Raw genomic sequence first — 15759 nt, 5'->3', positions numbered from 1 at the left:
CACAATGGGCAATTTAGCATGGCCAATTCACCTAACCTGCACATCTTTGGATTGTGGGAGGAAACCAGAGCACACCCACACAGACATGGGGAGAATGTGCAAACCTCTACACAGTTAGTCACCTGAGGTTGGGATTGAACCTGGGACCATGGTGCTGTGAGGCAGCAGTGTTAACCACTGAGCCACCGTGCCACCAATTCTTGGAGTGTTCCAAACAAATAGCAGATATGTGAACTGCAAAGGGGAGAATTGTTCTGGCAGGAGTGATTTTTGACAAAAACACTGCAGTGACAACATTTGGGATCATGGCAGCTGGATTCAGTGGGTTGTTATTCTTAAAACCCACTGATTTACCTAGGATTACAAATTCTCTGAGTAGGTAAGTCTCCATGCTGGCTATTTTCCATATAATTCCAATTGTGGTAGTACAAATGGCAGCAATAATCAAAGAATATTTTAGAATCAGCACTCACAGTACTTGAAGGCTTGCATGTGTTAATATAAAGGAAATCCTTTTGAGGAACTACAAATGTAATATGCATAATCATTCCTGACTAAAAGCTGTATGATTTGTTAATATTCCCCAAATGACTTCAATAATTATTGTATATATTATGACAGTAATTAAGGATAGGATTTGAATATTTATACAGCCCAGGGCTTTCCAACAATTTACGTAAATTAGGATACAATAATTGACATATAATTACAAGCACCGCTGAAGAGAGTGAATCATCAGAATGCAGAAATAAAGCTGGGGTTAAAAAGAATTAACTGTATAAATGCAGTCCATGTTAGTGAGAAAGTTGGGAAAGTAGGGTGAGATCAACAGTGAGGATATCCTTGCTACCAAGAGCAAAACGTCCCATTCTCTAGCCAAATTTTGAAAGTGAGATGACAGTTTCACGAGGGAGCAGCAAGTGGCCTAATTGTATGTAATTGTATGCATTAACACCTCAGTGTTAGTTAAAATTGCCTCATTGATCAGCTGTTTCCCATTTTCTCAGATGCTGGACAGAATATACACAGTGACGGTTCCCAGCATGAAGTCAGAGCACGTGCATGGTGACTCCAGCTTGCCACATACTCCTCTTGTCCTCCATCTTGGACAGCAGTCACCGTTACCCATAACACACTCCCATGACCTGTGATCATGCCCATAGGCATTGGTATCAGACATGTACCAGCTCCATCCTACCCTCATGGCACATCTCCAATCCACATGCCAGGTGGTGCACTTTGGAGTACTCTAGTACCTTTCAGCTCTGGTCAGCTCTGGTCCAGTGCAACCATACCAGGGAGTGGGTTTAAGCCAGTTTTACATCTGGTCCCCAAGGGGGTTCTGTCCACAAAATATCAAAGATGGGGTTATCAGACTGACACTGCAGAAGGGATGCTGGGAATTTTGATTGTGAGGATTGGAGGCAACTTTCTGGGATGCAGAGGAGATAGCAACTGTGAAGGGACATAACTCGACCAATAAGGTAGATGATGAATCAGGGCAGAGAAAGGGGATAATGCGGAGAGCAGGCATCATCGACAGTTGGCACCAGCTTGGATTGGGGACATACATTAGTATGTCTGGTGTGATGACTTGGTATGCCTGGAATTCATTGAGTAAAGTGTGGAGATGAACAGTTAAATAAAGAGGTTAACAAAGAACAAACGAATAGTAAATGCTGGGGAACAAAAAAAACCCAGAAATTGCTGGAGAAACACAGCAGGTCTGGCTGTGGAGAAAAAGCAGAGTTAACATTTCATGTCCAGTGGCACTCCTTCAGAATACTTCTCCAATCTTTGACTCAGTTGCCTTGTGTCTCCAACAAATCTGCTTGATGATTCTGTGCCTGTCTGTGCATTTGTATGAAGTTCCGAATTGCTGACACCACAGAGTCCTCTCCTGCCTGAAGCTGAGTGGGTATGTGGTCTCTGGCACACCCTCGAGTGCCAGTGGCCTGGGGCATTTCTTCCTTGACTGTGGCAGAGATGCGTGTGTCCCCAACCCTAACCAGCAAACATACTCACCAAAGTGTCAGTGTCTGAGGCTGCCTTGCTGATGCATCCTCTGATGGACCTATTGTTTCTTCCTCAGAGATAGAGGTCTTGGCAGTGTCACCCACTTGTCTGTGGAGACTGTTACCTACAGCAGACAAAAGAGAGAAAGTATCACAATAAGGACTCCGGGCACACTCACGATAGCAGTGATCGGAGAAGAGCCCAGCAATGGGCAATGATTCTCACTTGGCTGCAGGCGCATGGACATTTTGGTATTCGGACAGGCAGTGCTTGATCTGGTGTACACTTGCAGTTTAAATATGATGCTGGGAGAGAGGGAAGATTTTCTTTTCATTCAGTTAGTGTGGGAGTAACTGGCCAGGCCAGCATTCTTTCACCAGCTCCAATTGCACAGAGGACAGTTAAGAGTAGCTGCTTTGCTACAGAAACAATGAACAGCGTGCCATAGAGGCCCAGTACATAGGTACCAAGTTGGATTTTGGAAAATATTGTGAGGCCTCACAAAGAGAAGCTCAGCATAATTGAAACTAAACCAATCTTTAGTAAAATTCAGACCGCCGAATGCATTTTTAGGCCTGAGTTGAAAATTCTCATCTTTTTCAGTTAGATGTATTCCTCTCTGAATCCACCTCTTATAGAGTCATAGAGATGTACATCAGGGAAACAGACCCTTTGGTCCAACTCGTCCATGCCGACCAGATATCCCAATCCAATCTAGTCCCATCTGCCAGCACCCGGCCCATGTCCCTTCCTATTCATATACCCATCCAAATGCCTTTTAAATGTTGCAATCATACCAGCCTCCACCACTTCCTCTGGCAGCTTACTCCATACACATATCACCTTCTGTGTGAAAAAGTTGCTGCTTAGGTCCCTTTGATATCTTTCCCCTCTCACCCTAAACCTACGCCCTCTAGTTCTGGACGCCCCACTGCAGGGAAGAGACTTTGTCTATTTATCTTATCCATGTCCTTCATGATTTTATAAACCTCTATAAGATCACCCCTCAGCCTCCGACGCTCTGGGGAAAACAGGCCCAGCCTATTCAACCTCTCCCTGTAGCTCGAATCCTCCAACCCTGGCAACATCCTTGTAAATCTTTTCTGAACCCTTTCAAGTTTCACAACATCTTTCCGATAGGAAGGAGACCATAACTGCACACAATATTCCAAAAGTGACCTAACCAATGTCCTGTACAACCACAACATGACCTCCCAACTCCTGTACTCAATGCAAGGAAATAAAGGAAAGCATACCAAACACCTTCTTCACTATCCTATCTACCTGCGACTCCACTTTCAAGGAACTATGAACCTGCACTCCAAGATCTCTTTGTTCAGCAACACTCCCTAGGACCTTACCATTAAGTGTATAAGTCCTGCTAAGATTTGCTTTCCCAAAATGCAGCACCTCACATTTAACTAAGTTAAATTCCATCTGCCACTTCTCATCCCTTTGGCCCATCTGATCAAGAGACTTTTCTGTCTTGTTATTGTGACCCAGACTAGCCTCACTACTGGGGTGTTTCTGGAACAACAACTAGGGAGGTATATTCATAATATTTATTGTTACTTCCAAATTTGATTACCATCATTTTTTCTTTGATGTGATAGTTCTGTTCCTGTGCTATACAAAATTTGTTCAATACAAATAACGCTTAAACTGTTGGCGATCTAATCGCGTTATAGCCAACACACGTTTTACAAGTTCGCATTTTAGAAACAGCATTCCCAATTCACCAATCATGTTACAGCCACGTTAACGGGACCGGCATTATAGCGGAACTGACTGTATTCTAATCTTCTCCTGATTGGATTCCCATGTTTCAGCTTCTGTAAGTGAATGCTGTCAAACTATCTGTTGCCCATGTCCTATTTGACTCCAAGTATTGTTCAGCCATCATCTCCACCTGTATCAGCTGATCATGTTAACTTCCCACTTACAAAACATTTCAGTTTTTCAATTTACTTTCCTTTTCCCCATATGCCTTAATAGCTTTGCACTTCCCCAGCATGGTGATCACTCCTAACCCCACAATCTTCAGATATATCCACACTGTTTCAATTCTGGTCCCTTAACAATTTCCAATTTTGGCTGTTCCATCATTGTAGTGCATCTGTATCTGAGGAATTCACTATCCCAGAGTGCGTTGGATGCTGGAACATTGAATAAATTTAAGAAAAGTATGGACCGATTTTTTTAGCTATTGATGGGTTAAAGGGTAGGCAGGAAAGTGGAGCTGAGGCCGAGATGCAACCAGCCTTGATTGTATCAAATGGCAGAGCAGGCTTGAGGGGCTAAATTAGCTCGTCCTGATTCTAGTTTTTCTGTTCTTATGTTGTTACCTGTACCTTCAGCCACATGGACCTTAAGATCTGGAAATCCATCCTTAACATTTTCCTCTCCACCTTTCTACCTCTCTTGTGTCCTTCCAAATGTTGTTTTAAACCACCTTTTTCAATCAAGCAAATGATATTATCTCATCAGCACAATATCTCCGACATGGTTCAATGTCAAATTTAGTTTGGTAATACTCCCGTGAAGTGCTTTGGGAACTTGTAATACACTAAAAACACTGTTTAACTTTTTTTTCCAATTTTTACCCCTTGCTTCTTCAGGACGGAGACTCACCTTCCCTGAGCAATTGTTTATATTTAATTTATCATGACTTTTTATTATAGTTCATCTACGGAAAAAATTGTGAAAAGTAAAATTACTGTTGTTTACAACAAATTTTTTTTCTAAATTAGTTTTAATCATTTCTAAAATTATTAGACCTTTAATAATTTCAAAACCGTGTGTAAATCCTGAAAAACTGTTTGCATTGCCAGATGTTTCAGCAAGCAGAGGATGTAAATTGGAAAAGAAACCAGGGGGCCATTGAGCTCTATCCTGCCATAGCTGACTTAGAATGGTGCTGGAAACAGCTTCAATAGTAGCTTTTGAAAGGAATTGAATAGGAACTTGAAGTGGGAAAAAAAATTGCAAAGAGCAGGGAAAATGAACTAATTGAAAAACTCTTTCAAAGATATTATAGGGCAAATAACAGCTTGCTGTCCCATATGATACTAACCACAGATTCATCATTTGTGAAGAAACTTCTATGTAGCCAGTGGACTAGCTGAGGAGGTGGTCACAGTGTGTTCCAGTTCACATTCAGCCTGATCCAGTTATTCAACAGTTGTACCTGAGTTGCCTGTCATCCCAAGAACATGGCTGAGGTATTTAGGCCTCACCTTTGAGAAAAGAAGTTATTTGTTAAAACCTTTTAATGTACATTCGATATCTAAAATGGACTTAGTTCTTGCAAATCTTCAATTTATGTTCCGTGCACTTATTTCAGCTCATTTACCACATGGTGCTATATGCATGTCAGGGCAGATTTGTATTGACAGGATTATTGAGGTAGCTGCAAAATAACAGCCAACATTGAAATGAAGGAATTGGTTAGAGGTAAGATTCTTCTTCTAAGGCAGTTTCCATTGACGTAGAACATAAGGTGGAAATAGAACAGAGAATTAGCATTTTAAATTAGAATAACATGGCACTGCATTTCAGAGAAATTAACAGAAAGTGATCCCAACCTGTAGGGACACCAAGCCAAAGAATGACAGTGGGAATGATGATCAAAGTCTTGGTCAGTGGTCGGTTTTACTAAGAAGAAAAAGAGGAACTTAAGGATTTAGGGAAGAAATTCCAGAACAGGCATGATGAGATGAGCAAGGATGGGATAAAGCAACCAGATGACACAATATCGATTCTATGTTTTATTGACTGGTTTCAGTAGGTGGCAGTTAACCATCGACTGGAATCTATCAGAAAAGAAATTTATCACTTGGAAGTCTGAAGCCAAGAAGTGAAATACGAGAAGGTGGTATCTATCAGACAAGCTTTAAAGCTGGAGTCTATCCATCTCCTGAAGTTATTAAACTTGAAGCAAAGTAAATTTCAATTAGAAATGCCCATTCTCTTCCATAAATTCTGAAACACTTCCAGGTGATATACTTCCTCCATTCCTGCATCAAGACTGTTTGGATTTGTAACCACAAAATATTTTACAGCCTCCTCCTCTGCACATTAAGTGAATTGATTTTCCAGTTATATTGCAATGGATTTATGGACCAAGCTACAGATTTATTTTGTACTTATGATTCCGTAGCTCTATAACCATGTGCACTGTATTTTTTCCCTCAACATGCTCTCAAACCTGGGTAGAATTTAGTGACCTCCCCATGGTTGTTTGTTTAATATTCATTCACAAGCTAGGCCAATATTTGGAGGTGGGATATATTTAATTAGGTGATGGGGACTCTGCTAACTTTCCACCTCCAACTGGATTAAGTATGTGGTTTGAAGACTTGTAGATAGCGTTCCCAATTCACTCCAAATTGAGGCCCTTAACTGAGTAATTAATGGAGCCGCTTCCCAATGTTGCTGGTGACATGTTGGGAGATTGCTATTCATGGAGCAGAACAGACAATCCATGCAAGATTGTTTCTGGGATTCTGCGGTTGCAGTGACAGTCCCTTATTCAAAGGCACTCTGTGTCTTATCATAGAATCTGCCACCAAGAAGGCAGGGATTATGTTGCTGTCACTCCACACAACCCCCATTTGCCTTCACTCATCTGGGTCCATGAGACTCAGATGGATAGAGTAATGGTATTAGCCACTGCCTCCTGATGCCACTAAGTTTAATAGAGACGTTGGCCAAGTCAGCAACTCTTAGAGAGTGGGTCTTCTGCCCCTTGGGTCCCTGATCTTGGGGAAGGCCCTCTGCTGTCCAGGGCATGCCTGATTGGGACATGATGCTGCAAGCCATCTTCAAAAGTGATGACACAGGGATCTTGCCAGCTGGCTCCAATTGCTGCCAATAAATTTAGCCTTTATATACACATTGAGATGAAACCAGAAGTGTACAGGTGGATTGCAAATCAAACTTTGTCGAATACTTTATTATTAAAGAGCAAACGTCCAGTTTCCATATATTGTGGATCTTGTCTTATTTTTGAATCTGCTTGGTGGTATTTTTGATAGTTGATGTTACAGCAGTCTGCATGAAATCCAAATGTTAAGTTTCCATTAGTGATTTTTTAGAAGATTTGTAGCTCAGGTTGAAGATAAGTATGTAAGTTAGGTCACTGAGCTTGAAGGTTTGTTTTCAGATGTTTTGTCACCATATTAGGTAACATCATCAGTGAGCTTCTCTGGTGAAGCGCTGGTGGTATGTCCCACCTCTCTATTTATAGGTCTTGGATTCTTAAGGTGGGTGATTTCATTGCCAGTTCGTTTTCTCAAGGGAAAGGAGATAAGGTCTAAGAAACCAAGACCTATAAATAGAGAGGTGGGATATACCACCAGCACTTCACCAGAGACTGTCACTGATGATGTTACCTAGTATGCTGACAAATATCTGAAAATGAACCTTCAAGTAACCCTCACTTACATGCTACACTTCCATTTTCAAGTGCACAAGTTATAAAAGTTAAATCAAATGAAATGATTTTAAGCTGGATCTCCCAGTTGACATTTTCCTGTAGTAAGTTTTCCAGTTTGCAAAGCATCTATGAAATACTTAGTTCTGTGGAAAACAATTATCACTGCAAAATAACACTAGGTTTTATAACAATAATATAACAAAAAAGATCATTATAATTAGGAAAAGAAACTTCCAGGACTCAAGCACTGAAACCGGGTTGATATTTAAAATTATGAAAATGCTGCATTTTAGGAAGGGCTGTCCTTTGAATAAGATGAAACCATTGGATTATCTGCTTGTCCAAGTGCTTGCAAAAGATGGTTGAGTACGAATTGCTTTGCTTTCAATAAGACTGGCAGAAATTTGGTTGCAAATAGTGCAGATATTGGCATAATATTTGTTTAAAGGCAGAGAAACATACTCTCAAGGGCACTGACTATCAAATAAGTGGGGCATGCAACTCTTAAATATTGGTGTGTAGCCTACTATCAGCAGATTATTTCTGTTAAACAATGAAACACTTCCAACCTGTTTTTTTGTGTGGGGAGGAGTTATATATATGAATGACAGACATCTCCAGGAAGTGTTGCAAGCACAAAGATTTGTATGTAAACAATATGTTTATAGAACAGATGGAAAGGTGTGACTGGTGAATTTCGTGTGAAATATGCTTGAATTTTGCACTTGTGGTATAGCTTTACCAAACATTTCTGGAATTCTGTGTTTTTTATTACAGTTGCACAAAATTATTTTCTAAAAATAGTAAACATTTCATCCTGAGTTCTTCAGAGCAATATATTTACACATCATTGACCAGAAACTAGACAGAAATAATGTCAGACAGTTAGGTTAGCTCAGTCGTCTGGACGGCTGGTCTGTGATGCAAGTTAGGAATCCTTCATTGAGTAACTCATTCCCTGACACCTAAAACTTGCCCACCATCTACAACCCAGGAATGTGATGAATACTCCCCACTTAACTGGATGGGCACAGGTCCAACAACACTCAAGAAGCTTGATGCCATCCAGCACAAAGCAGCCACTTGATTAGCACCACATCCACAAACATCCACTCCCTCCATTGCCAACGCTCAGTTGCAGCAGTGTGTACTATCTACAAGATGCACTATACTCATTCACCAAATTTCTAGACAGCACCTTCAAAGCCCCTGACCACTTTCATCTCGAATGAAAGTATCGAAAGTATCGGATAACAGATACATAGGAACATGTATTTCCCTCCAAACTACTCACCATCCTGACTTGGAAATATATTGCCATTTCTTCAGAGTCACTTTGTCAAACTGGAGTCAGAGATCTGTAGCACAAAATAAGACCCTTGGCCCATTGTATCTACATGGGTCAAAAGTAAGCATCTAACTAATCTAATCTCATTTTCCAGCACTTAGCTCATAAACTGTATGCCTTGGCATTTCATGTGGAGATCTAAATTCTTATAGAGACAGAGAGTGATACAGCAGGGAACCAGATCCTTCAGTCTAACTTGTCCATGCCGACCAGATATTGTAAACTGATCTAATCCCATTTGCCAGCATTTGCCTCATCTCCCTCTAAACCCTTCCTATTCGTATACCCATCCAGATGCCTTTTAAATGCTGTAATTGTCCCAGCCTTCACCACTTCCTCTGGCAGCTCTCTCCATACGTGCACCTTCTTCTGCTTGAAGTAGTTGCCCCTTAGTCCCTTTTAAACTGTTCTCCTCTCATCTTAAAACTATGCCCTCTAGTTTTCCCCTACACTAGGAATAAGACCTTGGCTATCCACCTTATCCGTGCCTATAATGATTTAATTACCCTCCATACGTCAGCCATCAGCCTTTGATGCTCCAGGGAAAACAGCCTCAGCCTATTCAGCTGCTCCGTATAGCTCAGACCTTCCAATCCTGGCCACATTCTTGTAAATGTTCGCTGAACCATTTTGGGTTTAATAGCATCCTTCATATAATAGAGAGACCAGAATTGAATGCAATATTTTAAAAGTGGCCTCACCAATGACCTCAGGAATGATGAAGAGCTTCTGCCTGAAACATCAACTCTCCTGCTCCTTGGATGCTGCGTGACCAGCCGTGTTTTGCCAGCACCGCACACTCGACTCTGATCTCCAGCATCTGCAGTTCTCACTTTCTCCCTGTTTATAGACAGAGACAAGGAGGTTAAATCACCAAACATCACTCTCATGTTTCAGAACATGCATGAGCAGTAGCCAAGAGAAAACCACTAGTGATTAACATTTTTCATGATTATTCAAATAATTTGTATAACCTGCAGAGATGAAATATTCATCATAATCAAATAAACCAATCTGCTAGCTCTTGACTATAATTCCATTTTTTGACAGTAATTTCAATCTCTAAATGTTTTCCTTGTTCACACCTGGTGTTGCGTGCCTACTATATATATCTCCCTGTTCATTCTTATGTGGGTGTGCTGCAAATTGTGCGCTCATCACTGCAAAAGAGTTGATAGCTGGGAATTTGTTTAGAATCCTGGTTATCTCCAGAAAGATGCACAAGCTGTACATTTTCCAAATTATTATTCATGTTATTTCATGTTCCTATTAGCCTTTCATTTCCAAACTTGGTCTTTGGTTCATTTAAATAAATAACCCATCCTCCTTTCTCTAAGATAAAATTACACATACTAAAACTACAAAAATATAATTATATATGTATAGTTAGGTTAGCTGCAAAATTACTTACTCAGAAACAATAATTAAACATCGAAATATTGGAGAACCTAAGAATCTATTTAATGTACAATTGGTTTGACGATCTTTTGCAGATCTTGTGATAGTCTCAGAGTTAGACTTCATACATGGGTGGTCTAGACTTGCACGTGTGTTAGAATCCATATTATTGGTGAGTTGATTGTAGTCAGGTGTTGATGTAACAGGTTTATTGCAGACGTTGAAATCTTATACTGGTACTTTTACCAAAGTTTAGGCACTTGAAGCCAAATCATTTCCAAACATTTGCGATCAGTTTCTAAAGGGAATTTCTTGCCAAATAAGAATATTTAGTATTTTGTGATACTGGATACTGGTACCTGTTTCCCATTTTCTTTTGGAATGGTTGAATTGTGCTTGAGATACACTTTAGGGTACAAACGCTATTGATTTGACATCTTACAGAATGCATGGTTTTAATCCTTTCCAGTAGAATCAACTTTCTTGAGATGAAACACTATAGGGTACATATTTCTGCTGACACTGCTTGTTTAAGTGATGAGTATAGAATTTGATTATTCCCCTACTGTATATACATATACATATTCCTGAAAGAATTGATGATGCTTTGACTACAGGTCTTCTTAATCTTGAGGGGTAGGCATGGATCTTATCTGACTACATATCTCTTCCTCTACCTCTCATTGGCAGCTGGGAGGTCTGTGATACAATCTCAGCATTGTGATTGCACCTTTCCTACTTCTGAGCACTACCCATAATACCTCACTGCAAGATTCCTCCAGGGTGTCATCCTTCAACACAGTTGGGATATGCACCCGAACCAATGATGCAAATTCCCCCACCTCTTTTGTTTCCTCCTCTGTCTCATCTAAAACATCACTATCTCAGAACATTAAGTTACCAATCCTTTCCCTCTTTTCAACCATGTGTCTATGATAGCAACAACATAAAAATTGCATGCGTTAATCCAGGCTCTAAGTTCATCATTCTTACATGTTACATTTCTTGCATTGAAGCAAGTACAGACCAAGCCTCCAGTTTTGCTGAGCTCAGCAACATCTCCCTGACTGCTCTTCCTTTTAGCTATATTTGCCTTAGACTCAAGCTCTTCTCCAGTCTCTATACTTACTGATCTGCTCTCTGGTTCCATCCCCCTGCCACACTAGTTTAAACCTTTCCGAATGCCACTATTAAACCACCTGCTAGGATATTGGTGCCCTTCCAGTTTAGGTGCAACCTGTACTTCTTGTACAGGCCTCTCCTTCTCTGGATGACATCCCAATAATCCATATATCTGAAGCCCTCCCCACTATACTGGCTCTTTAGGGGAATAAGCCTGAGATTACTACCATAGAGGTCTGACTTTTTAGTTTATCACCTAACTCCCTCAATTGTCATTGCAGGACCTTGTCACTCTTCCTACCTCTGTCATATGAGCCAATATAGACAATGACTTATGCCTGTTTACCCTCCTGTTTCAGGATACCCTCTGCCCGCTCAGAAACATCTATGACCCTAGCACCAGGGAGGCAGCATACCATCCTGGAGTCTCTCTGGTGGCCATGGAAACCTATCCGTGCCCCTGACTATGAAATCTCCAGTTACGATTGCTCTACTATGCTCTGTCCCTCTCCTGTGTACAACAGGGCCAGCCATGGTGCCACTGCTTTGGCTCTTGCTGCTGCTGCTGCTGCTGTCACCTGATAGGCTAACTCCCTCCAAAATGGAGTAGCTGTTTGACAGGGGGACTCCTGGGGATTCCAGGAGATTCCTGCACTGACTGTCTGCCCTGTCTAGCACTCACCCATCTATCTTCCTGTACTTTGGATGTGACCACATTTCTGCAACTTCCATCGATGATGCTGTCTGCCATTTGTGTGCTCCTTAGTGTCTTCAAATGTCGCTGAAGCCAATCCATTCATTTAGTGAGGAGCTGAAACTGGCTACACTTCCTGATGTAATTATCAGGAATGCTTTTGGCATCTACTATTTACCACATTTCACAGGCAGGAACACAAAACCCCACCAACTCACATGACTAACCCTCTATTAGCTATATTTTACTTAGCTTTCTAAAAATTACAGGCAAAACTTTCTAACAAAGAGCCCCCTTTAACTTACTATCTGAAATCTCTGTACTAACCAGGCGAATTCATAGTCAACTCCTAATAAAAATTTATAGGTTTCTGTGAGATTCCTCCTCCCTCACCCTATATTCTTCTAAACCCCAGTAAACATAGTACTACCCAATCCAATCTGTCTTCAGACATCAGTCCTGCTATCCCAGAAATCAGTCTAGCAACTCTTTGTTGCACTCCCTTGTCGGGAGTGCTGGTTGACTTATTGTACACCAGCTCCCTGGTTCTGACACTGGGCTTACATAATGGGTCAAGATTGATGTGCTGGAAAAGCACAGCAGGTCAGGCAATATCTGAGGAATAGGAAAATCAATGTTTCGGGCAAAAGCCCTTCATCAGGAATATGTAATGAGAGGCATATGCTTCAGAGGCAAAGGAATATCTGACTTTATTAAAACAAGCAAAATTGAAAATATGTACAATAACTGAAAAAGAAAATGAATATTCCAAAAATACCTAATGTTACAGATCAAGCGAAGTGACATTTACCTGATAGCTAACTAGCACCCTAGTTAACCCTTGCAGTCACAACTTGGTACTCTGGGTTTAAAATTACAGAGCTATTAGTTACTGGGTGACAGGGGAAAGGGGTGAGAGAGAGAGAGAGAGAGAGAGAGACATAATGCTAATCCTGGGGTGTTACCTTGCTTCCCTTCCCTGGGGGTGCCCTGCACCGTCAACCCCGAAGTCCATCCTTCCTACCCTATCTAACTGAGCTGGGACAGACGATCTCGATGACCTTATGCTCACCCATAAAGTGGCTTTAGTCAGCTTTGACGTTGGTGGATGTCACTGGTGCTGTTCTGATGGGTATCTCAGCTCTCTGGTCACATGGAGGTTCCTGGATGAGAAGATTATTTGTTCTCTTTCTTTCCCTCATTTGAAGGTGCCAGTGTTACACTGGGGTGTACTGTCTTTATAAACTTTTGTTCCAGACAGCTGCCCCTCGACTTGTATATTGCCTAGTCTGTCTCAGTCAGAGCTCAATGAATCTTAGTTCAAATGTGAATCGCACAAACTCATGTCCCAAGTTCAAAGGGTTTTAGCCCAGGGGATTTTTGCCCTACCTCACAATTCTCCCCCTTACATAGAGTATCACTTCAGGTGGGCAAAAATCATCTAGTCCTCAAGACCAGCTTCCCAGATTATCCAAACGAATCTGCCTATAGAGGGTGCCAACAGGATGCTGGAAGAACACAGCGAGCCAGGCAGCACCAGGAGGTGGAATAGTCAACGTTCCTGGTGTATCCCTTCAGGAATGTTGACTTCTCCACCTCCTGATGCTGCCTGACTCGCTATGTTCTTCCAGCCTCCTTCCTGTCTACTTTGGATTCCAGCATTTGCAATGTTATTTTTGTCTCTAAAGATGGCGCATGGTCCCTTTGCAAAGGAAAACATGAAGGATTAGGAAACTTAACTGCAAATGTTTATATTGATTGGGTCTTATACTAAACAAAGATATTCCCCACAGAATGCCATTGTCTCTAAATTCTGCCCACCCCCCGAATGTCAGGTCTGTTGTAGATGCTGTGGTGTCAGGACCAGTGAGCTCACTATCTGGCCCATAACAGATACAGCACAATCCCCAACTGGCACAAAATCAAACCTTGCGAGATCACATGGATCCAGGTGGGAATTTCAACATCTACCTAACCCCATGGGCCCACCATGATCATGCTATCAAGTCAGTGATCTCCCTCCCAGTGTTCCTGGTAATTTGTTCAAGGGTATAGAAGTGTTTTTGGGACATTTCTACTGCCCTGAACAGGGACCTGAGGCATTCTCGTGGGTGGGGGTGCAGCAGCGGAGTTGGTTGGGGGGGGGGGAGGGAGGGGGGGGTGGTGAGGGGATGGTGGAATGGGGTATCCAAAGTGAGGCACATACGCACATAATCCAGCAGGTTGGTGAAGTTGTCCCTGACAGCGAGGTGAATCGTGGAGGGGTCAGGAGTCACGGTAAAGTGTTCCTGAACCACTTGAACTTCCGCCAAGAGTTAAAAACAAAAACAGCTGTTGCTGACCGGACATGTCAGGTGCTGCTTGTACCGGTAGTTGGACATGCTCATGGTAATATGTTAGGTCCCACCAGCTGAGTATGCCACCTGTGGAGGAACGTGGTCCCGTGCCATTACCTCTATAGTGTAGTTTGTAGATTCTGTGTCCACAGCCTGGAACCCACGCTGGGGTCACGAGAAGGCATTCAGGTGCTGGGGACACATTATTACATGTGCACCCCGGCTCCAACACCCTGACAGGGTCAGTCGCTGATATAGGGCGCTCCCACTTTATGTCACAGGGCGGAACCTTTTTGAAAGGGACATGTACCCCTCCCTAAATGACTCACTCACTCCTCCCTGGGTCCTCGTGACTATCCCATAGGCGTCATTGTCCAGTCACTCCAGTCAGTGGTCTGCTCCCTGGTGTCCCTGTTCAGTTTCCTGAGCCACCACCATCTACCCAGAGGGATATCCCCCTTACAACTGAGACAAACCCATTTACCTCCCACTGCCCAAACCCGGGAGGCCTGGAACAGAGGCATCCCCACAGGTGAACCCAACTGGAGTACCGAATCAAATTCGACCCGAGCTACCCTGGCCACCTTTCCCAGTGCAAGTAGGAGATGGTTCCGGGTGTGCCACCTCTGGTGCTCACTCTGGAGGCTTTTCAACACCTTCCCCCACCACACTCCCGAGTACCATAGACCAGGAACTCCTCTGTATTGCCCCTGCATCCAGTGCTGACACGGATCAGATTGACCAACACCAGCACTCAATTCATTTTCTAGGGTTTTGTCTTGTAAGACACAACAGAGACATGATTATATTATTGTAGGCTCCAGAATATCCCTGTTGTTTGCTCTGCGTGAGCGTTCATTGTCTTTAGCTGAGGTGTTTATGGGGTTTTCTTTTATCTTAAAGCCCTATTCCAGACAGCTGCCCCTAGGCTTGTATATTGCCTAGATGTTCTCTAAAGCACTCTGCAAGTAGGCATCCTGTCTCCCCAATGTAGAGGAGACCACATCAGGAGCAATGGATACAGTAAACAACATGTGTGGAAGTGCAGGTGAAACTTTGATGGATGTGGAAGGCTCCTTTGGAGCCTTGGATGGAAGTGAGGTGGGGGGGGTGGGGGGGGGGGGGGGGGGGGGTGCAATTTAGTGCTTTAGAGAACATCTCTGGGACATCCGCACCAACCAACCCCACTGACCCATGGCCGAACACTTCAACTCCCCCTCCCACTCCTCCAAGGGCATGCAGTTCCTGGATCTCCTCCATCACCACTCCCTTACCACCCAACGCCTGGAGGAATGAACCCTTCCCATCAGTATGGGCATGTTAAAATGACGAAGTATTAATATCATAAAACCAGCAGTCCCTTCAATTCCTTCTCACAAACTGTCACAAAAGCCAAGTTCATTTTCAC

At 42.6% G+C, this 15759-nt stretch overlaps 1 protein-coding gene across 2 annotated transcripts in view; it reads left to right on the top strand.

Annotated features, from left to right (window-relative positions):
- Positions 1 to 15759, top strand: part of LOC140469210 (uncharacterized) — a 380785-nt gene that overhangs the window by 152076 nt on the left and 212950 nt on the right. The window lies entirely within an intron of this gene.

This window comes from Chiloscyllium punctatum, chromosome 49 (assembly GCF_047496795.1).
Source record: "Chiloscyllium punctatum isolate Juve2018m chromosome 49, sChiPun1.3, whole genome shotgun sequence".
NCBI lineage: Eukaryota > Metazoa > Chordata > Chondrichthyes > Orectolobiformes > Hemiscylliidae > Chiloscyllium > Chiloscyllium punctatum.
This window is presented reverse-complemented; position numbering and strand designations above follow the sequence as displayed.